Genomic DNA, 24786 nt, shown 5'->3' on the forward strand with positions numbered 1-24786 from the left:
CCCACATGTCAGATTATGCCTTGCGGATCCTAAAAAGGGACCCCCGCATTGCCAAAATGATGAACGATGACGACTACTGGTTGGCCAGCATCCTGGATCCACTCTATAAAGGCAAATTACAAAACATCATGCCACAGGAGAACCTTGACCTAATATTGGCTAATAAACAAGCAACTCTGGTAAATCGGTTGCTTGAGGCATTCCCAGCACACAGCAGCGGTGATGGTTCTCACACGAGCCGTACGGGCCGGGGGCAGCTTGGCAGAGGTGTTCGTGGTGCACACAGCAGAAGTGGCGTTGGAGACAGGGGGTCCTTGACAATGTTGTGGACTGATTTTTCAAATACCGCTCACACAACTGGTAATACTGCATCGATGGAAAGTGACAGGAGACAGCAGTTGTCAACTATGGTTACAAACTACTTTTCCTCCCATATCGATGTTCTCCCACACAGGTCATTCCCCTTTGACTATTGGGCCGCTAAACTGGACACCTGGCCTGAATTGGCCCAATATGCCTTACAGGAGCTCGCTTGCCCAGCTGCAAGTGTGCTATCGGAAAGAGTCTTCAGTGCAGCTGGATCAATCCTGACAGAAAAAAGGACCCGTCTGTCAAACCAAAATGTGGATGATCTAACCTTCATTAAAATGAACCACGCATGGGTTTCCAAGGATTTTGTCCCACCTTCCCCTGATGACACATAGGGTGACAGAAAAATGGCTTGCTTTGGTCCACCTCTTCCTGGTACTTCACCTATTTCGCCTTTTGCATCAGCTGAATGTCCAACATCAACATATGCCACTTTCTAAAACTCCCTAACTGTGCTGCCTCCCCCCCATGGCCGGGGTCACCACCTAGCGCATGACACCGTGCGAGTGCCGTTGCCCTGGACAGGTGGGTAGGCCGACTCTTGGGTGCGGGCACTGGCACAGGGTCCCTCATAGTGCAATCAAGTGTCTCTGACGGTGGTGGTGCACACCCGCCGTCAGACACACCGCTGTACTATGAGGGGCCCAGTGCCAGTACCGACGCCCACGAGTGGGCCCCCCTTGCTTGGGCAGGGCCCCAGCATTTGCAATCTTTACCTCTCCCTGCTCCTCCGCTGTGTAATCTGGGCCGTCAAATCCATACTGTGCCTGACACCGTCTGAGCCTGCCTCCTGATGCATAGACATATATTTTGAATGTGTACGCTATCCATACATGTTATCCGGGGATACGGTACCCTTTCTAACCTTTGTGCAATCACGTGCAATCCATACTGGGCCTAACACCGTCTGAGCCTGCCTCATGCTGTATAGACATATATTTTGAATGTGTACGCTATCCATACATGTTATCCGGTGATACGGTACCCTTTCTAACCTTTGTGCAATCACGTGCAATCCATACTGGGCCTAACACCGTCTGAGCCTGCCTCATGCTGTATAGACATATATTTTGAATGTGTACGCTATCCATACATGTTATCCGGTGATACGGTACCCTTTCTAACCTTTGTGCAATCACGTGCAATCCATACTGGGCCTAACACAGTCTGAGCCTGCCTCATGCTGTATAGACATATATTTTGAATGTGTACGCTATCCATACATGTTATCCGGTGATACGGTACCCTTTCTAACCTTTGTGCAATCACGTGCAATCCATACTGGGCCTAACACCGTCTGAGCCTGCCTCCTGAGACATATATTTTGAATGTGTACGCTATCCATACATGTTATCTGGGGATACGGTACCCTTTCTAACCTTTGTGCAATCACGTGCAATCCATACTGGGCCTAACACCGTCTGAGCCTGCCTCATGCTGTATAGACATATATTTTGAATGTGTACGCTATCCATACATGTTATCCGGTGATACGGTACCCTTTCTAACCTTTGTGCAATCACGTGCAATCCATACTGGGCCTAACGCCGTCTGAGCCTGCCTCCTGAGACATATATTTTGAATGTGTACGCTATCCATACATGTTATCCAGGGATACGGTACCCTTTCTAACCTTTGTGCAATCACGTGCAATCCATACTGGGCCTAACACCGTCTGAGCCTGCCTCATGCTGTATAGACATATATTTTGAATGTGTACGCTATCCATACATGTTATCCGGGGATACGGTACCCTTTCTAACCTTTGTGCAATCACGTGCAATCCATACTGGGCCTAACACCGTCTGAGCCTGCCTCATGCTGTATAGACATATATTTTGAATGTGTACGCTATCCATACATGTTATCCGGGGATACGGTACCCTTTCTAACCTTTGTGCAATCACGTGCAATCCATACTGGGCCTAACACCGTCTGAGCCTGCCTCATGCTGTATAGACATATATTTTGAATGTGTACGCTATCCATACATGTTATCCGGGGATACGGTACCCTTTCTAACCTTTGTGCAATCACGTGCAATCCATATTGGGCCTAACACCGTTTGAGCCTGCCTCCTGAGACATATATTTTGAATGTGTACGCTATCCATACATGTTATCCGGTGATACGGTACCCTTTCTAACCTTTGTGCAATCACGTGCAATCCATACTGGGCCTAACACCGTCTGAGCCTGCCTCCTGAGACATATATTTTGAATGTGTACGCTATCCATACATGTTATCTGGGGATACGGTACCCTTTCTAACCTTTGTGCAATCACGTGCAATCCATACTGGGCCTAACGCCGTCTGAGCCTGCCTCATGCTGTATAGACATATATTTTGAATGTGTACGCTATCCATACATGTTATCCGGGGATACGGTACCCTTTCTAACCTTTGTGCAATCACGTGCAATCCATACTGGGCCTAACACCGTCTGAGCCTGCCTCATGCTGTATAGACATATATTTTGAATGTGTACGCTATCCATACATGTTATCCGGGGATACGGTACCCTTTCTAACCTTTGTGCAATCACGTGCAATCCATACTGGGCCTAACACCGTCTGAGCCTGCCTCCTGAGACATATATTTTGAATGTGTACGCTATTCATACATGTTATCTGGGGATACGGTACCCTTTCTAACCTTTGTGCAATCACGTGCAATCCATACTGGGCCTAACACCGTCTGAGCCTGCCTCCTGAGACATATATTTTGAATGTGTACGCTATCCATACATGTTATCCAGGGATACGGTACCCTTTCTAACCTTTGTGCAATCACGTGCAATCCATACTGGGCCTAACACCGTCTGAGCCTGCCTCATGCTGTATAGACATATATTTTGAATGTGTACGCTATCCATACATGTTATCCGGGGATACAGTACCCTTTCTAACCTTTGTGCAATCACGTGCAATCCATACTGGGGCTAACACCGTCTGAGCCTGCCTCCTGAGACATATATTTTGAATGTGTACGCTATCCATACATGTTATCCAGGGATACGGTACCCTTTCTAACCTTTGTGCAATCACGTGCAATCCATACTGGGCCTAACACCGTCTGAGCCTGCCTCATGCTGTATAGACATATATTTTGAATGTGTACGCTATCCATATATGTTATCCGGGGATACGGTACCCTTTCTAACCTTTGTGCAATCACGTGCAATCCATACTAGGCCTAACACCGTCTGAGCCTGCCTCCTGAGACATATATTTTGAATGTGTACGCTATCCATACATGTTATCTGGGGATACGGTACCCTTTCTAACCTTTGTGCAATCACGTGCAATCCATACTGGGCCTTACACCGTCTGAGCCTGCCTCATGCTGTATAGACATATATTTTGAATGTGTACGCTATCCATACATGTTATCCGGTGATACGGTACCCTTTCTAACCTTTGTGCAATCACGTGCAATCCATACTGGGCCTAACACCATCTGAGCCTGCCTCCTGAGACATATATTTTGAATGTGTACGCTATCCATACATGTTATCCAGGGATACGGTACCCTTTCTAACCTTTGTGCAATCACGTGCAATCCATACTGGGCCTAACACCGTCTGAGCCTGCCTCATGCTGTATAGACATATATTTTGAATGTGTACGCTATTCATACATGTTATCCGGGGATACGGTACCCTTTCTAGCCTTTGTGCAATCACGTGCAATCCATACTGGGCCTAACACCGTCTGAGCCTGCCTCCTGAGACATATATTTTGAATGTGTACGCTATCCATACATGTTATCTGGGGATACGGTACCCTTTCTAACCTTTGTGCAATCACGTGCAATCCATACTGGGCCTAACACCGTCTGAGCCTGCCTCATGCTGTATAGACATATATTTTGAATGTGTACGCTATCCATACATGTTATCCGGTGATACGGTACCCTTTCTAACCTTTGTGCAATCACGTGCAATCCATACTGGGCCTAACACCGTCTGAGCCTGCCTCCTGAGACATATATTTTGAATGTGTGCGCTATCCATACATGTTATCTGGGGATACGGTACCCTTTCTCACCTTTGTGCAATCACGTGTAATCCATACTGGGCGTGAGAACGGCTGGCGAGCTGTTAAGCAAGCTACAGCACCTGTCCAGACAAGTACAGGGATTCCCTAGCGAGGAGACTTATTTGATTGTTTTCAATGTTGGGACAGCAATTTTTGGGGAGCACTATACTCTGGAGAATGATAGATGGGGCCCACCATACACTGGAACATTCCAAAGGTGGACATCAGACACTGGAGCAGCATTTACAGGGCCCATTATACACTAGAGCATTAGAAATGAGGCCCATTATGTTTGGAGCATTATTTGGGCCCATAAGACAGTGGAGCTTCATCCATGGGGACCAACATATACTGTAGCATTATGTGGAGCTCATCATATCTGTTTCAAACATTATATGGGACCAATGATTCTGTATGGAGAAATAGATGGGCCTCGTCATGAGATGTAAAAAGTGAGGTATTTTTCATTGGACTATACCGCTATTTCTCTGCCGTATCGGAGCATGATGAGTTGTGGTATGTGTTAAAGGGGCGCTCTTTCGCCCAGGGCACATGAAAACCTGGAGCCAGCCCTCCCCCCCACAGTTTGTAGCCAAATAACCCCCATTTTTCAGTGCGTAACTTGTATTATGAAGTTAATTAAGGTTGACAAGCTTAAGAAAGAAGAATTGATGCTTTTGGCATTCAAATGGGCACTGTAGGTGTGTTTCCTGTCCTCCTCTCACTGCCGACTTTTATTCCCCATTGACTTACATTGGGTTTCGTGTTTCGGGACGACCCCGACTTTTCCCTATAATCGGACGATCTTGCTCGACCCGACTTTTGGAAAAGTCGGTTTTCACGAAACGAAACGCGACCCTAAAAAAACAAAAGTCGCTCAACTCTATTTGTGGGCCTTTCTGTCTGAAGTTTAGTCTTTAACAAGTGAAATGCATGCTCAATTGGGTTGAGATCAGGTGACTGACTTGGCCATTCAAGAATATTCCACTTCTTTACTTTAATAAACTCCTGGGTTGCTTTGGCTTTATGTTTTGGGTCATTGTTCATCTGTAGCATGAAACGACGACCAATCAATTTGGCTGGATCTGAAAGTAGTGAAAAAAGCGATTCCATTTTATTGGCATCCAGATAACATTTACTAAACGTTTTCGGTCCCACATTGGACCTTCATCAGAGTTTCTCTAAGGATTTGCTGCAAGAATACATATAAGAGAGAAATAATTCAATATCATAGAGAATTAAATATCACATGATGCACATAGAATTGGAAGAAAAAAAGAGAAAAGAAACATAGTCAGAACAAACATAGTCTGTTGAATCAGCGTCTTTTCAAGACTTGGACTCATGGGATAGATCCACAGGAAGATGCAATTTATAGCTTTTCTGTGAGGAGAATATACAGTGGGGCAAAAAAGTATTTAGTCAGTCAGCAATAGTGCAAGTTCCACCACTTAAAAAGATGAGAGGCGTCTGTAATTTACATCATTGGTAGACCTCAACTATGGGAGACAAACTGAGTAAAAAAAATCCAGAAAATCACATTATCTGTTTTTTTTTCATTTTATTTGCATATTATGGTGGAAAATAAGTATTTGGTCAGAACCAAGCAATCAAGATTTCTGGCTCTCACAGACCTGTAACTTCTTCTTTAAGAGTCTGCTCTTTCCTCCACTCATTACCTGTAGTAATGGCACCTGTTTAAACTTGTTATCAGTATAAAAAGACACCTGTGCACACCCTCAAACAGTCTGACTCCAAACTCCACTATGGTGAAGACCAAAGAGCTGTCAAAGGACACCAGAAACAAAATTGTAGCCCTGCACCAGGCTGGGAAGACTGAATCTGCAATAGCCAACCAGCTTGGAGTGAAGAAATCAACTGTGGGAGCAATAATTAGAAAATGGAAGACATACAAGACCACTGATAATCTCCCTCGACCTGGTGCTCCACGCAAAATCCCACCCCGTGGGGTCAGAATGATCACAAGAACGGTGAGCAAAACTCCCAGAACCACGCGGGGGGACCTAGTGAATGAACTGCAGAGAGCTGGGACCAATGTAACAAGGCCTACCATAAGTAACACACTACGCCACCATGGACTCAGATCCTGCAGTGCCAGACGTGTCCCACTGCTTAAGCCTGTACATGTCCGGGCCCGTCTGAAGTTTGCTAGAGAGCATTTGGATGATCCAGAGGAGTTTTGGGAGAATGTCCTATGGTCTGATGAAACCAAACTGGAACTGTTTGGTAGAAACACAACTTGTCGTGTTTGGAGGAAAAAGAATACTGAGTTGCATCCATCAAACACCATACCTACTGTAAAGCATGGTGGTGGAAACATCATGCTTTGGGGCTGTTTCTCTGCAAAGGGGCCAGGACGACTGATCCGGGTACATGAAAGAATGAATGGGGCCATGTATCGTGAGATTTTGAGTGCAAACCTCCTTCCATCAGCAAGGGCATTGAAGATGAAACGTGGCTGGGTCTTTCAACATGACAATGATCCAAAGCACACCGCCAGGGCAACAAAGGAGTGGCTTCGTAAGAAGCATTTCAAGGTCCTGGAGTGGCCTAGCCAGTCTCCAGATCTCAACCCTATAGAAAACCTTTGGAGGGAGTTGAAAGTCCGTGTTGCCAAGCGAAAAGCCAAAAACATCACTGCTCTAGAAGAGATCTGCATGGAGGAATGGGCCAACATACCAACAACAGTGTGTGGCAACCTTGTGAAGACTTACAGAAAACGTTTGACCTCTGTCATTGCCAACAAAGGATATATCACAAAGTATTGAGATGAAATTTTGTTTCTGACCAAATACTTATTTTCCACCATAATATGCAAATAAAATGAAAAAAAAACAGACAATGTGATTTTCTGGATTTTTTTTTCTCAGTTTGTCTCCCATAGTTGAGGTCTACCTATGATGTAAATTACAGACGCCTCTCATCTTTTTAAGTGGTGGAACTTGCACTATTGCTGACTTACTAAATACTTTTTTGCCCCACTGTATGTATCTATGTAAAAAACAGTATTAAGGAAAAACCAACAGTTGAATGATACTTGGTGAAAGTAAAGGAAGGTAAAATGAAGCTAAATAATGATATGAGTGCGCCATAGTACTGGGTGCAGATTGTGCCCAAACAGATATATGGTTGTGCTTATTCTATCCGTGGATTGAGTGCGCTGGTCCTCCTGAGACGATAATGAACTTGGCACTCAATATTTGTTGAAAATACTTTTCATTTTTATTTTGCATCCATGTGAAGTTTAAATTCTAAACGTTGTCGGTCCAGCATAGCACCTTCATCAGAGAATCTCTTAAAGATTACTGTATGGAATACACATAAACAAAATCACAATTAGAAATATTGTAAACAGACTAGTGAACAAAACAATAATAATTACTCTCCACTGATGCCCAAGGATCAAGGAAAGGGGAGGGATAAGATAAAAATCATCATGTCAATCAAAGTCTCCAATTGAAAAAACAGACATAAGTGATCGTTCTACGAAGGAGTGGCCCATAGAGGTGTCTCATAGAGGTGTCCATTTCAAACATTCAGAGATCATGTCAGGAAAAAATAAGATAAAATAAGAACTATCGGTTCCATATTACATTCCAGATTGTGGTTGTGGCAAGAGACCATTCAAGGCAGTGAGAAGGTAGGTGCTCCAGGTAATTTGAGTATAATAGGTGGTACTATCAGAGAGAATCGGAGCGGTGCTTATGCTATATGCAGATTGATTACTCTGGTCCTCCTGGGAGGAGAAAGAAAGAGAGTGAAAATGATGCCATTATAACACATATTAGCCAAAAATGTGTGCCAGTAATCACTGGGGAAAAGGAGGAAATAGAAAAAACATTTTAGAAAGGGTGCCTCTGTTTTTTACCTGGATGCTGTATATGCTTGTAATAAGCTAGATAGCGTTATTAGTGAGGCGACCGACTGTCGCTTTTGTTTTCATTACACCCTGGAAAGACATTATAAATGAAAGTGAGCAACGTATGCACAAGTTTTAAAGGGAAGGTGCGGTGCTCAATTAATTTAGGTACCTGTGTAGCTGGCTCTGCAGGCCTGCAGTATATATCCGTGTAATTTTCCAGTGCGGGAAATAGGCGACATCCGTCGCTATGGTATTGCACTGTAAATTTAGGATGCCACATAAGCCAGTTGTAGAATGAGGCAATGTGAGGGTTAAATGTCGTATAACCCACCTGGGGTGATAAATCTTCTGGTGTATGTAGAGCTGTAGGTATGGCGACCTCGTCGCTTCTGGTATTGCGCTGTGGAGAGGGGACATGTCAAGAAGGCAGGTAGTATCATGAAGTGCTGCAGGGGTATAGCGCTACAGGGGTTAATGTCCTCTGTCTTACCTCGGATGCTGTCTCTCTCGGCGTGTGGGTTGTGCCGCTCTCTGTGGGGAGGAGACCATGGCTGTGGGCTAAACTTCCGGGTTTTTATCCCGGCCTGAATGTCGTGATGTGCTGCGTCATCATGGTCACATGGCCGCACCCTTGGCTCCTGCACTGTGGAAACCTGGGCGTCTGAGAGATCTCCTGCTCAGGAAACATGCTGAGCTGTAGGGCGCATGTGCTGTGAGAGAATCCTTTAGTGGCGCTTATGTGCTTCTCTGTATCAGGAGTGTTTTAACCCCCTAATGCCTTCCAGGCATTGATTATTTAGTAGCACTCTTCCACCTGTCTGTGTAAGGGGCGTTTTAACCTCATAATGTCAACAGGCATTGATTCCCTTGTATATCATCCAGCATAGAGCGCTTAATAAGTGGTCTAACTTAATGCTTGTGTCTGGGCATGTTGCTCACATTCATTAACAATGAAATAAAGGCTCACATAGAGATACCCACAACTCTCTTGAGGTATATAGCGGAGTCCTTTCCTTATCTCTCAAATGTTCACTACTACATAGAGAATCGAATGATTATTATGGTAAACCTGATAGTATGATCTATCAGTGAATAGGGGTGCCCAGTAGGAAGGTGAAGAGCAGAATTAACGATTCTATTAAAGAGAAAGGAGAGATAAATTAGTGTTCATATTAATATAAACAATCAGACATAGGAAAATATTATTACATCATAGGTCACCAGAAAATCCCTTCTTTTAAAGGAAACTTAAGACATCATAGTCTCTACTCAGTCCCTTCGGTTCCAGGGTTTGCAGTCTGAAAATCCAGTATGCTTCCCTCTTTGTGAGGGTTTTGGTCCTACTTTGACCTCTTTTGTTAGGTTCCACCTGTTCCAAAACTTGGAATTTAAGTTGAGAGATGTTATGTCCTTTCTCCATAAAATGATGGGGCAGTGGAAGTTGTGTTCTTTTACACCTGATGTTCGATTTGTGCTGGGATATTCAATCCCGCACCATCTGTGTCGTCTCCCCTACGTAGGCCTGGCCACATGGACATTTGATCACATAGACAACGTGTGCTGATGTTGATTCACACGTGTAGAAGCCTTTTATTGGAATCGCCTCACCTGTCTGGGGGTGGAAAACTTGATCCCCTTTCTGTATGTTGTTACACTGTATACATGTTAGACAGGGGAAGGTCCCCTGTTTCTGTGTCCGTAGGAATGTCTGTCTCGGTACCAATGTACCTGAACCTGGATCCACTCTCACCAATCTGTCTTTTAGATTCCTCGGTCCACGGTAACATGGGAGGAAGTTTTGTTCAAACTCTGGGATTCCAGGGATAATAACTTCCAATGTCTATTGATAGTGGCCTGGACCTTTCTTGAGTAGGAGTGGTATGTACTCACAAAAGGTATACGCTTGTTAGAATTTCTAGTTGTAGGGCTCTTATCAGATCTAGAACCCATCAGCAATCCTCTCGGAAACCCCCTCTCAGTGAACTTGTTCGTCATCTCTCCCAACCTCTGTTTTTTAATATCTCCATTGGTCACAATCCTCTCTATCCTTATGTATTGGGATCTAGAGATCGATTTTTTGATGGCCGGGGGTGAAAACTTCTATAATGTAAAATACTATTCCTATCTGTTGGCCTAATGTATAAATCACTCGAAAGTACTCCTTTGTCATCTTTACAGATCAATGTGTCCAGGAAGCTCATTTTCTCTGTGTTATATTGGAGACTGAATTTGAGCTCGGGCAAAACATTCTTGATATCTCTGTCAAACTCAAGTAATGTGTCATTTGAACCATCCCAGATACAGACGATATCGTCGATAAATCTCACCCAGATTCTTGAATGCTGTGTAAATAAGGGGTGATTATACACAAAATCTTCCTCGAAGGACGCCATATAGGCCACCGAGTACGGAGGCGCTACATGTGAGCCCATCGCGGTCCCTTGCTGTTGTACATAGAATGTATCTTGGAAGAGAAAATAATTCTCCTTCAATACTAGTTGTAGTAGGTTTGAACAGAGTTTACGTATCTTGCTGTTGATACCCGCTCCCTCCATGAGTCTTTCAGTGGCTTTTACGCCCTTCTCATGTGTAATTGATGTGTATAAACTATTCACATCCCATGTAACTAGAATGGATGTTGGAGTTAAAGGGCCCAAGGTATTGATAAGAGTGAGGAAATCAATAGTGTCTTTAAGGAATGATTTTGTAGTTCTAACCAGTGCTGTGAGTATCTTCTCCAATAACATTGCAGGTGGTGATAGGACGGAATCCGTAGCGGCTACAATAGGGCGACCCAGTGGTTTATCTAATCTCTTATGAATTTTTGGCAGTATATAAAATACTGGTGTGATGGGATCTGTTTTAAGCAGGAAATCCCCCAATTTTGTATCTATTGTACCCTCATTTATATGGTACTCTATTATGGATTGGATCTTCTCAATAATTGAGTCAAGGGGGTTATTTGAAATCTTCGTATATATTTCTCTATGATCCAATTGTCTCTGGATCTCACTCAGATAATCTGTCTTATCCATAACCACTATGGCCCCTCCCTTGATAATTATAGATTTGTCCAAAGATAACTCATCCAAGGCCATTCTCTCTTGTTTGGACAGGTTATTGTGATAATGTAGCTTCCCCTGGTTAACCTTCCTGTTCATTTCGTGTATGTCCCTTTCTACTAAGGATATGAAGGTTTCAATCGGTGGATGTTTTTTTGGGGGCATGTAACTGCTATGTGTACGAAGTCCTAACTCTTTAAACTGTAGGAGGGTTGGATTCGTTTGGCCTGCAGCTATGTTAGGTTGTTGAGAGAAATGTACCTTCAGTCTCAGGTTCCTATAAAACTTTGTAAGTCCATACTTAATTCAAAGAAGATAAATTTATAGGATGGACAAAATGATAACCCCTTTTGGAGTAACATCAATTGGTTTGAATCTAGACTCTTTGAAGAAATGTTGATAACTAGAGGTGTATTACCTGGGATCTGGTCGTTATGTTGGTTCTGGCTTCCCCGGTGGCACTGGCTGCCCTGCCTCATCTTCCTCTTTGGCGGCCCCGGTTTTGGCCTAAAAAAAGAAGTTGAGGTAGTGTTGTTGTATATACCAGACCTGCTCTCTGCTGATCTGAAGAACTTTGTGAAGTTCGACGTCGTGGGAAGCATTGTGTGTCTCTCCACCCATACACCCAATTCTGAAGGTAGTCCTCTGTGTCTCGCAGGAATTTGGACCTTTTCCTTTTCTCTAATTCCGACCTGTGTGTCTGTAGACTTTCTTGATTCTTTTGTTTTACGTCTTGGAATTCTTCTTGAGTCTTGGTGCTCAAAAGCTGGTTTTCTATAGCACATATCTGGGAATTGATGTTTTCTAGGTTTTTCTGCAAGAAAGATAAGGTTTAGGCTGGTTTCACATTTGCGTTTTTTAGCGCTGGAAAAAAACGCATACGTGCGCATGCGATTTTTCCCCTATATTTAACATGGGTGCGCATACATGCGCGCTTGTAAGCGCATGTATGCGATTTTCATGCGCTGCGTTTTTTTGGGGTGTGCGTTGGTATTTTCCAGACGCTGCATGTTGCATTTTTTGGCCCTGGAAAAAAGCGCATGCGCACGTATGCGCACGTTTTGCGCTAAAAATGGCCATTATAGCCTATGGATGCGCATACGTGCGCACTGGCATGCGCAGGTATGCGATTTTTTAGCGCTGCGTTTTTTGGGTGGTGTCCACTTTTTATCCTAGTTAGAATCTTCTAAAGTCAAAAAAAAAAGTCTATATAAAGGAGGTGCCTGCCAAAACTCTGCCACTACTACACTGACAGATTGAAGAGCAGACAGTCAACCAAGAACCCATTATATCAGCGAAGAATGTGAGTATATTACATTATATGCCTGTCCTTTTAAATTATGTATGTACTAATGATTTTTATTATTTTTACATGCAGTATGTCTTCAGAATCCGAGTATTCCCCATCGCGGCAGGAATTGGCGCAAGCAGACCGTGAGGTGATTATTTTCATGCATCTGGTAAGTATATCTGCTGCTTCTCCAAATCTCTTACGTTTTTTTCAACTTTCTTAAGACATCGTCATCATCATCTGCGGACGGCACTAGTGAGGGCGAAGAGCAGGAGCAGCGAAGCCAAGTCCCGGTGGTGATACGGAATGTAAGTATCAAATGATTTGTAATGTTCTTTATTTTTTATCTTCTATTTTTACTCTTTTTTTTGTTTCTTTTTTTGTAACTTTTTATTCAATTTAAATTTGATTATTCTAATGAATGTGTTTTGTCTAGGTTCCACAACGGGATGAAGACGTCTACCTGGATAATGAGCAGCTCATCAGCCTGGTCCAGGAGCGTTCGCCGTTGTGGGACAGCCGTGACCGGCTGTACAAGGACAATGTGGTGACCCGGCGGCTATGGAATGAGGTGGCCGCAGCGTTGATGGATGGCTGGGACAGCGCCACAGCATCCTACAAAAAGGCGTTTAGTGAGTATTTCCCTGCTCTGTATTGTGCCGCAGTGACTGTTGTCCTTGACGGCACTGTTGGGTTTCGTGCTAGGCGTATTCTAGCAGGAAACCCAACAGTGTCATCGGGGTCTACAGTGACTGCTTTGAGTATTGTATTGCTACATTGTGCCGCAGTGACTGTTGTCCTTGACGGCACTGTTGGGTTTCGTGCTAGGCGTATTCTAGCAGGAAACCCAACAGTGTCATCGGGGTCTACAGTGACTGCTTTGAGTATTGTATTGCTACATTGTGCCGCAGTGACTGTTGTCCTTGACGGCACTGTTGGGTTTCGTGCTAGGCGTATTCTAGCAGGAAACCCAACAGTGTCATCGGGGTCTACAGTGACTGCTTTGAGTATTGTATTGCTACATTGTGCCGCAGTGACTGTTGTCCTTGACGGCACTGTTGGGTTTCGTGCTAGGCGTATTCTAGCAGGAAACCCAATAGTGTCATCGGGGTCTACAGTGACTGCTTTGAGTATTGTATTGCTACATTGTGCCGCAGTGACTGTTGTCCTTGACGGCACTGTTGGGTTTCGTGCTAGGCGTATTCTAGCAGGAAACCCAATAGTGTCATCGGGGTCTACAGTGACTGCTTTGAGTATTGTATTGCTACATTGTGCCGCAGTGACTGTTGTCCTTGACGGCACTGTTGGGTTTCGTGCTAGGCGTATTCTAGCAGGAAACCCAATAGTGTCATCGGGGTCTACAGTGACTGCTTTGAGTATTGTATTGCTACATTGTGCCGCAGTGACTGTTGTCCTTGACGGCACTGTTGGGTTTCGTGCTAGGCGTATTCTAGCAGGAAACCCAACAGTTTCATCGGGGTCTACAGTGACTGCTTTGAGTATTGTATTGCTACATTGTGCCGCAGTGACTGTTGTCCTTGACGGCACTGTTGGGTTTTGTGCTAGGCGTATTCTAGCAGGAAACCCAACAGTGTCATCGGGGTCTACAGTGACTGCTTTGAGTATTGTATTGCTACATTGTGCCGCAGTGACTGTTGTCCTTGACGGCACTGTTTTTTTTTATCAACAGTGGACAAAGTCCGAACACGTTGGCGTTCGATCAAGGACCGCTTCAACAGTGATGTTCGTGCTGAGGGCCAGGTTCGCAGTGGATCTGCGTCAAGGACCAGAACTAGATACCGTCACTATCACGCGTTGCAGTTCCTAAGACCGGTCCTTGCCACAAGATCGTAAGTATTATACATTTTGGGTTTTTATTTTTATTAATCTGTGTTTTTCTAATCCACAGCTGATGCTTCTTGTAAAGGCATGGTAGTAATGATTTTCCTTTCTTCCACAGCACCTGGAGCAGCACCCTGCAACCTGGCCCTGGAGCGGTCCTTCCTCGGACGTCCTCTGACCCGTCCCAGCCATCCGACAGCCAGGAAGCACCTTGCAGGTCAACCACACACACAGCTGGTGACCAGGAAGCTGGGCCATCAGGTGTTCCCCTGTCCCAGGTCTCTGCCACTGGTTATGCGGGCACTACCCGCCAGCGGCAGAGGGCCTTGGACAGGAATGTCTTGCCCGAGTTTATGCATTTGAGCGAGACATTTAATTCCAGCCTCAAGTCACTGTCCGACAGAGTTGAAAGCGGTTTTGCACTCATGGAACGTGGTTTTAACCACTTTGAACACCGCTTCAATTCTGTAGAACAGCGCCTTGACCGTCTGGAGGCCGACCTCAACAGACCAGCACACCATTTTTTTTAGTAAGATTGAAAAGGGCATGGCGGAACACCTTAGTCCTGATCAACAGCTGAATGTGCTGCAGGCCTGCAACAATGCTTTCTTGCAGGCTATGCAGCATAATCGGTACGGTCAGCAGTCAGTGGTGTCCTTTCCACCTGTGCCACCATTGACTCGCTTCACCTCACTACCGACTTGTGCTGCATACCACTGCACGGACACCTCTATTCAAAGCCAGGACACCCACCGTTACACCACCACAAGTCTGAGTGCAGCTGGTCACTTCACCGACACCACCATGGCAAGCGCTGCTCCTGTCTGGAGCACCACCGCCAATCCCATGCATGCGTGGAGCTCAGCCACCACTAGGCAAACATGGAACAGCCCTGCCGCTACAACAACATGTAGTAGCCCTGCCACCACCACTCTGCAAACCTGGGCCATCACTGCCGCCACCAGTCCTCCTGCAAGGACGAGCACTGACAACGAAGAGCAGCAGCAGCCACCTCAGCAGCAGCAGCCACCTCAGCAGCAGCAGCCACCTCAGCAGCAGCCGCCACCTCAGCAGCAGCAGCCACCTCAGCAGCAGCCGCCACCTCAGCAGCAGCAGCAACCACCTCAGCAGCAGCAGCCACCTCAGCAGCAGCCGCCACCTCAGCAGCAGCCGCCACCTCAGCAGCAGCCGCCACCTCTGCAGCAGCAGCCGCCACCTCAGCAGCAGCTGCCATACCAGCAGACGGGGGACCTACATTCCATATTTGCCCCTACTTCAAGGCGAAATCAATCAAGGCGGGCATTGGGCCAAAGTCGGTCCAGGCACACAAGCCTACGGCGACATGCCATTACAACTAATGTACCTGAACAGATTTCCTCTCCTACAAGTGTTCCAAGTTTAATTCCCTTAACTGGACTACCTTCCCCCACAAGTTTTGTTGCCCCTTCCCCTCAAACACCGTCTTCAACTGCAAGTGTTGCATATTCCCTGCACACCCCCAAATTGAAACCATCTGCCCCCAAACGCCGTAAAAAATAATTTTTAGGTTTTTTTTTGTGATAAAAAATAAATTTACATTTGTGGTTCACCATTAATAAGTTTCATTAATGTTGTTTGCGCCGCTCACACACACTGATGGGTAAATACATGTTAAAAACCAACCCAAGGGCTAGTATAGTCATATGTGAAATAACATGGACTAGTATAGTCATTCCAAGGCCTAGTGTAATAACTCTAGTTTTACCAAATAGAATCTGGTTTCATGAAAAACAAACTGTTGAAACTTGTCTAAAAAATAAGTTTCTTTCTAGTTTCACCAGTTTGTTTTTTGTGAAACAAGATGCTAGTTGTTAAAAATCGAGTTATTACAGTAGGCCTTGGTATGACTATACTAGGCCGTGGTATTTCACATATTACTATACTACTAGCCCCAAGGCCTACTATACTCATATTTGAAATACCACGGCCTAGTATAGTCATTCCAAGGCCTAGTGTAATAACTCTAGTTTTACCAAATAGAATCTGGTTTCATGAAAAACAAACTGTTGAAACTTGTCTAAAAAATAAGTTTCTTTCTAGTTTCACCAGTTTGTTTTTTGTGAAACAAGATGCTAGTTGTTAAAAATCGAGTTATTACAGTAGGCCTTGGTATGACTATACTAGGCCGTGGTATTTCACATATTACTATACTACTAGCCCCAAGGCCTACTATACTCATATTTGAAATACCACGGCCTAGTATAGTCATTCCAAGGCCTAGTGTAATAACTCTAGTTTTACCAAATAGAATCTGGTTTCATGAAAAACAAACTGTTGAAACTTGTCTAAAAAATAAGTTTCTTTCTAGTTTCACCACTTTGTTTTTTGTGAAACAAGATGCTAGTTGTTAAAAATCGAGTTATTACAGTAGGCCTTGGTATGACTATACTAGGCCGTGGTATTTCACATATTACTATACTACTAGCCCCAAGGCCTACTGTACTCATATTTGAAATACCACGGCCTAGTATAGTCATTCCAAGGCCTAGTGTAATAACTCTAGTTTTACCAACTAGAATCTATTTTCAAACTGTTGAAACTTGTCAAGTTTCACCCGTTTGTTTTTTGTGAAACAAGATACTAGTTGGCCAAAATCGAGTAGGCCTTGTTATGACTATACTAGGCCGTGGTATTTCACATATTACTATACTAATAGCCCCAAGGCCTACTATACTCATACCACGGCCTAGTATAGTCATTCCAAGGCCTAGTGTAATAACTTGTAATGGAGCAGATTACATGAGCAGATTACATTCATCCACTCAATGCTGACTTGTATTCCCCATGGACTTTCATTGGGGTTGGGTTTTGAGGGTTGTGTTTTGAGAAAATCACATACTTTGTTTTAAACTAGTTGCACAATTTTCTCTTGAAAAAAAATGGTTTCCTGATTCATGGCCTGCAGCTTTGTTCATTCCAATATATTTCACGCAGACTAGCAATGCTGCATTTTAACTCGTATGTGTATTTACCTGCCCAGGTGTGTGAACATAACAAAATTCAGTTATACATGGGAAGTTTTTTAATTAATTGGAGTTTAAAAAATATAGTGCACTCAGTAATGGTATCAAATAAGGATTTTTATTACCATAAACAACAACATTACACCATTTCATCTTGCCAGTGCACCCGTCCTACATCAGAAATAAAGTAGGCCGCAAATTTGTCCCTCATTTGGCCAACTTCAACGGATGACCTGAGAGTGTGCTGAGTGAATTCAGGCAATGGGTTAGGAGCATCATCGTCCAGTTCAAAGGTCGGGTGCTCTTTAGCCATCACAAAGTTATGTAGAACCACACAGGCCTTCACCACCTCATCGACTGTTTCAAGTTTAAGATTAATGGCCGTGCCCAGAATTCGCCATCTGGAAACAAGAATCCCAAAAGCACACTCGACAGTTCTTCTGGCCCTGGTCAGCCTGTAATTAAAAATTTTTTTGGTGTGGTCCAAGTCCCGGCTGGAGTAGGGTTTCAGTAAGTTTCCGCACATTTGAAAAGCCTCATCGCCAACCATTACAAAGGGCAGTGGCGGAGCTTCGGTGTGAGGAAGAGGCCGTGGCATAGGGAAATTAAATTGGTTGCCATACAACCTCCGGCCCATGTCTGAGTTTTTAAAAGCCTGCGAGTCATTACCACGGCCAAATGCTCCAATGTCCACTGCTACAAACATACATCCGGCATCCGCAATCGCAATGAGTACTATTGAAAAGTACTTTTTGTAATTATAGTACTCAGATCCCGTTCTTTGGGGTTTGATGATCCGTATGTGTTTCCCATCAACAGCTCCCAAACAGTTGGGAAAATTGCATACTGTCCAGAATTTGTCAGCAATTTCCATCCACTTTTCAGCGGTGGGCAGGGGCATAAATTCTGGGCAAAGAACATTCCAGAGAGCCCGGCAGGTGTCAGCAACAATTCCAGACAAGGTAGAGATTCCAATACGGTACTGGAAGTGTAGTGAGGATAGGGTTTCTCCAGTCGCCAGGAATCTGTGAACAGACAAAGAAGTAAAATTAATATTTATGTATATTATTTTTAAAAACTTTAAAAAAAAATATTAGTACATTCACGAAAACTAATTACCCAAGGTTTTGAATACTAAATTTACAAAAAAAAACATCAGACAACACCCCTTTGTTTTTAAAACATACCGTAATGTCACCAGTAGCCGTTCCTCAGGAGGAATCGCACGACGGAGCTGTGTGTCCTGTCTCCGGATGGATTGTTGGACACGAGCAAGCAAATCCATGAAACTTTCGTGGGACATCCGGATATAATCAGTAAATTTCTCCGGGTTTGCACGTAGCTCGCTGTAGAGGGTGTGGTATGCCCCACGGCTCTCCCGGAGTTCAACAATCGGATGTATCCACATACGCCGCCGTCTTCGCTGCCTCTCTCTCTTCCTTTGTTCATGGCAAGCAACTGCATACGCCTGAGCCATCGCGATGTCCAAATCCAAGTTGAAGTGAAAACTCTTCCAGCGCAGATCCATGGTCACGAGAAGAATCAAGCAAATGTGAAGAATACTGTAGACAGGGTCTATATATATTAACATACCACACCCACAATGAAGTCCCATTGGTCTTGTGTGTTGTTGAATGGTTGTTTTTTCTTTTTTGTGGGGTTTTTCCAAAATCTGTAAAAAAACGCAAACGCACAAAAAACGCATACAAACGCGCAAAAACGCTGCGTTTTTTTCCTGCATGCGCATTAAAATGCTGGAAAAAAACGCAGCGTTTGTATGCATTTGTATGCGTTTTTTTAATGCGTTTTTTTGCGGGAAAAACGCGCTGCAAAAAAAAGCAAGTGTGAAACTAGCCTAAGGTCATCAAATCAAATTAGCACTTATTTAGAATTTTTTCGAACTTAGTGCAGTATTCTTTATCTTCTTGTCATTGAAATACTGCAATTTTTTTGAGCAGTGAAATTTTTTACAAAATTTATCATGCTACAGTTGGGCCTCAAACCCCCCAAAAATATTGTTTGTTAAACAGATCTCATTGCTATATTGATCCTGCAGTCTTATACAGACATCTGAATTGGGCAAATTTTGCTGTCATTGTAATAATGTCTGCAACGTTTTCTCAACAGAGATATATTGTACGTAACTTAAAATGGCCAAGGCGAGTGGTAAAGGATGGGGAATTGGATGTGTTGTTTATTGTGTGTGCAGCAGCTGAGGCCATGGGCAAGCTGCAACACAGCGGAAGCACAACAAACCCACATCACGTTGATCTAGAAACAGTTTATGCGGGTTACACCACTGTCTCTTCCTCTGTTCTACGTGACCATCTATTGCCTGTCCATGACAAAGATGATGATTAGAGATGAGCGACTTTGCCTTTTTTAGGGTTGAGTTGGGTTTCATGAAACCCAACCTTCTCAAAAGTAGAGTCAAACGAAATCGGCCGGCTATAGGGAAAAGTTGGAGGCCGACTGAAACACGAAACCCAATGCAAGTCAATGGGCAAGCAAATTCGGCAGGGAGTGGAGGACAGTAAACACACAAATGCCAAAACATCAATTCTTATTACTGAAGCTTGTCAACTTTAATTTACTTCATAATAATAGTTGCGCATTGAAAACTGGGGGTTATTTGGCTAAAGTTATGGGGGGGTAGGGCTGGCTCCAGGTTTTTGTGTGCCCTGGGCCAAAGAGTGTCAGTGCACCCCTTTAACACATATCACAACTCATGATACTCCAATACGGCAGAGAAATATAGTTATAGTACTATGACAAATACTTCACTGCTTACATGACATGACTGATCTATTTTAAATTGTACAATAGCTCAAAAAAAGGACAGTATATTACTCCACACAGTATTATGGCCACCACATTGTGCGCCATACAGAATAATGAGCCCCATATATTTCTCCATACAAAATAATTGGTCACATATAATGGTCCATACAGTATATGATGAGCTCCACATAATGCTACAGTATATGATGGTCCCTATGGATGATGCTCCAGTGTGTTATGGGCCCAAATAATGCTCCACAGACAATGGGCTCCATTTCTAATGCTCCAGTGTATAATGGGCCCCATAAATGCTGCTCCAGTGTCAGATGTCCCCCATTTGGAGTGCTCCAGTATATGATGGGCCTCATGGATGATGCTCCAGTGTATGATGGGCCCTAATAATGCTCAATATATAATGGACTCCATTGGTAATGCTCCAGTGTATAAAGGGCCCTGTAAATGTTGCTTCAGTGTCTGATGTCCTCCATTTGAAATGCTCCAATATATGATGGGCCTCATGGATGATGCTCCAGTGTCTTATGGGCCCTAATTATGCTCCATATATAATGGGCCCCATTTCTAATGCTCCAGTGTACCATGTGCCCCATAGATGCTGCTCCAGTGTCTGATCTGCCCCATTTGGAATGCTCCAGTATATGATAGGCCTCATGGATGGTGCTCCAGTGTATGATGGGCCCTAATAATGCTCCATATATAATGGGCTCCATTTATAATGCTCCAGTGTCTAATGGGCCACGTAAATGCTGCTCCAGTGTCTGATCTGCCCCATTTGGAATGCTCCAGTATATGATGGGCCTCATGGATGATGCTTCAGTGTCTTATGGGCCCTAATAATGCTCCATATATAATGGGCCCCATTTCTAATGCTCCAGTGTATCATGTGCCCCATGGATGCTGCTCCAGTGTCTGATCTGCCCCATTTGGAATGCTCCAGTATATGATGGGCCTCATGGATGATGCTCCAGTGCATGATGGGCCTCATGGATGATGCTCCAGCGTCTTATGGGCCCTAATAATGCTCCTTATATAATGGGCCCCATTTCTAATGCTCCAGTGTATCATGTGCCCCATAGATGCTGCTCCAGGGTCTGATCTGCCCCATTTAGAATGCTCCAGTATATGATGGGCCTCATGGATGATGCTCCAGTGTCAGATGTCCCCCATTTTGAATGCTCCAGTATATGATGGGCCCCATTTTTAATTAACCCAGGCATGGTATGTGAATAGAGCTCCATGGAGTAATCTGAAGTGTGTTCTGCCGCATCCTTCACTTTTGGTGTGGGTGACGGACACAAGGAAAGTGGTTGCTCCTGACCAGAAGCCTGCACTTATGACTCAGTGCTTGCATTTTTTTAAACTTCAGAAGAGGAGGCGATAGAGCTGGAGGCTGTTTCAGCAATGTAAGCCAAAAACAGTTCCTGATGCTCCGGCTTTAAAAGCAGTCTACCTACTCCCAGAAAATGGAACCTTACAGGCCTTCTAGAGCTACACCATGACGCAGGCTCAACACCTCATGCCTTAGCTGCTATTGTGTTTTTGGCACTACCAGTAGATGCACCACTACCACCATCAGTACCAGGTGGCCCCCCATGCCCACGTCTGCGTCCTCTTCCACCATACTTCCTCATGTTTTCAAAAATTGACCCAAAAATACCATCAGATATATGGTACTGTATCAGAAGCGTACAGCTCTATACAGTCTAGGGATAACAGTAAATCTCTATATATATTTCATGAGTCAGACACAGACGCTCACAGGCTCAGTATGGATTACCCAATAAAATAAAACGGTGAAAAAGGGTACGGCATCACCAGATACAAGGTATATATAGTATAGGGTAAACATTCTGAATCTCCGCATACATTTCAGGAGGCAGACACAAACCCTGTAAATGGGTAATGTAAAGCTGTAAATGGGTAATGTAACACAAGCATACAGCTGTATACAGTGTTGGCCAAATTTGAAATCTCGGTATATATTTCCGGAGTCACCCTTAGACGCTCACTCAGTCTGGGTTTGACCATAATAAAAAATGTTGTAAAAAAGGTACTGGATAACAAGATAGCAAGTATTTATCTTAAAGGGTACAACTTAAATCTCCGTATACATAGTCCCATAGTCAGTCTCAGACGCTTACTCACTATGGATTTGACCGTAATACTAAATGTCAAACAAAGGTACTGCATAACAGATACAAGCTGTATCGAGTATAGGGTAAAAATTGGTATCTCCGATTCACCGTATATATAGAAGGTGTAAACCACACACGCTCACTCACTATGGATGATACCGTAATACAAAATTTTGAACAAAGGTACTGTATCAGCACATACCAGGTGAATCCAGTCTAGGGGTAATTGTAAATTTCCATCTATACTTCCGGAGTCAGACACAGACACTCACAGGCTCAGTATGTATTACACCAGAATTTAACAAGTAGAAAAAGGGAAAAGTAGTTGAAGCGTACAACAGTTTACAGTGTTGTGGTACTTTTAAATCTTCGTATATATTTCAATCTCAGTAAGCAAGTCCAGACTCTCCGCTACTGGAAACTACATGGATACAAGTACAGATGGAAAGTCGAGAGTTAGCAGAAATTTGGGAATTATTCATTCTGGGAAAACCTCCCGGTAGATGTTTCAGAGGCAATGCAGACCCTCAATTACTGTGTCTGTGGAGACAGTGAAAACGGTTCTTTGTGAAGAAGGATAGCTTTATCACAGTAGCATAGATCACATCACCGTTACTCATCTCCATCAAATTGTGATCACAGGGAGAGATGTAGACATGGTCCTCATTGCCTATCATGATGTGTCTGGTCATTTTGGAGTGGAAAAGACAGAAGCCACAGACCGTAGGCGATTCTACTGGATTGGCATGAGAGTAAACATTGAAAAATGGTGGCAGGAATGTCACACATCTGTGACTATCACAACTGTGAAAGGTGATCATAAAGCACCACTGCATCCGCTTTTAAGTTGACGTCCATTTCAAATGGTAGCCAATGATCATCTGAAGGTAGAGGCCAGCAGGAAAGGCCATAGCTACATCTTAACCATCATCGATCAATAAACCAAATTTCTAGTGGCCGTCCCTGTGAAGGATTTAACTTCCCAGACTACACAGCGGTGGAGCAGGGAGAGGTGAGTGTTGCAACTTGCAAGTGCTGTGGCCATGACCAAGCAGGGGGGGCACACTCATGGTCAACGGTACTGGCACAGGGCCCCTCATAGTATACTGGTGTGTCTGATAGCGTGTGGCCCCCCCACCATCAGAGACACTGTATTGTACTTTGAGGGGCCGTGTGCCAGTGCCGTCGGCCATCTGTGGGCCCATCCACCTGTTCAGAGCAACGGCACTTGGCCGGGTGCGCCAGGTATTGACCCCAGCCATTGGGGGGGTGGGCAGCCAACTTTGGGAGCTTTAAAAAATGGCATATGGTGATATGTTGACTGGACATTCAGCTGCTGCAAAGGGTGGAATTGGGCAAGTCCGAGGAAGAAGACAAAAGCGAGGCAGTTTTATGGCAACCTATGTGTCATCAGGGGAAGGTAGGACAAAATCCTTTGAAACCCATGCATGGTTCATTTTAATGAAGGTTAGATCATCAACATTTTGGATAGACAGATGGGTCCTTTTTTCTGTCTGGATTGATCCAGCAGCACTGAAGACTCTTTCAGATAACACACTAGCAGCAGGGCAAGCGAGCTCCTGTAAGGCATATTGTGCCAATTCAGGCCAGGCATCCAGTTTAGAGGCCCAATAGTCAAAGGGGAATGACCTGTGAGGGAGAACATCGATATGGGAGAAGTAGTTTGTAACCATAGTTGACAACTGCTGTCTCCTGTCACTTTTAATTGATGCAGTATTAGCAGTCGTGTGAGCGGTACTTGAGAAATCATTCCACAACATGGTCATTAAACCCCTGTCTCCAATGCCACTTCGGCTGTGTGCACCACGAACACCTCTTCTATTGTGTCCACTACGGCTCGTGGGAGAACCAGCACCACTGCTGTGTGCTGGGAAAGCCTCAAACAAATGGTTTACCAGAGTTGCTTGTTTGTTAGCCAATATTATCTCTAGGTTCTCCTGTGGCATGATGTTGTGTAATTTGCCTTTGTAGCGTGGATCGAGGATGCTGGCCAGCCTGTAGTCGTCATCCTTGATCATTTTGGCAATGCAGGGGTCCCTTTTTAGGATCTGCAAGGCATAATCGCACATGTGGGCCAATGTTCCAGGTGTCAATGATGCACTGCTAGTGGTGGGTGGAGGAGCACTTTCTGGCAAATCCACATCCCTACAGTCACGCACAAACACTGTACCTGACCTTGGAACGCCAACATTTTCTCTTTCCCCCTGAGAAGCATCCTCCTGCCCAAAATAGTCATCCCCCTCAGCCTCCTCTTCCTCTTCTTCCTCCACCTCATCCAGGACAGTTCCCTGACCAGACAATGGCTGACTGTCATCAAGGCTTCCCTCCTCCTCCTCCACTGC

At 44.3% G+C, this 24786-nt stretch overlaps 1 long non-coding RNA gene across 1 annotated transcript; it reads right to left on the reverse strand.

The window, feature by feature from the left end:
* Positions 1-7413: 7413 nt before the first annotated feature.
* On the reverse strand, positions 7414-9025 carry LOC141088599 (uncharacterized). The gene is made up of 5 exons (XR_012232004.1): positions 8783-9025; positions 8624-8692; positions 8462-8550; positions 8299-8379; positions 7414-8166 (listed from the first exon to the last, which is right to left on the reverse strand). It is a non-coding gene; the product is annotated as an uncharacterized lncRNA (long non-coding RNA).
* Positions 9026-24786: the final 15761 nt, after the last annotated feature.

Source organism: Dendrobates tinctorius, unplaced genomic scaffold (genome assembly GCF_039654945.1).
Source record: "Dendrobates tinctorius isolate UK_male_01 unplaced genomic scaffold, ASM3965494v1 ptg000003l, whole genome shotgun sequence".
Classification (NCBI taxonomy): domain Eukaryota; kingdom Metazoa; phylum Chordata; class Amphibia; order Anura; family Dendrobatidae; genus Dendrobates; species Dendrobates tinctorius.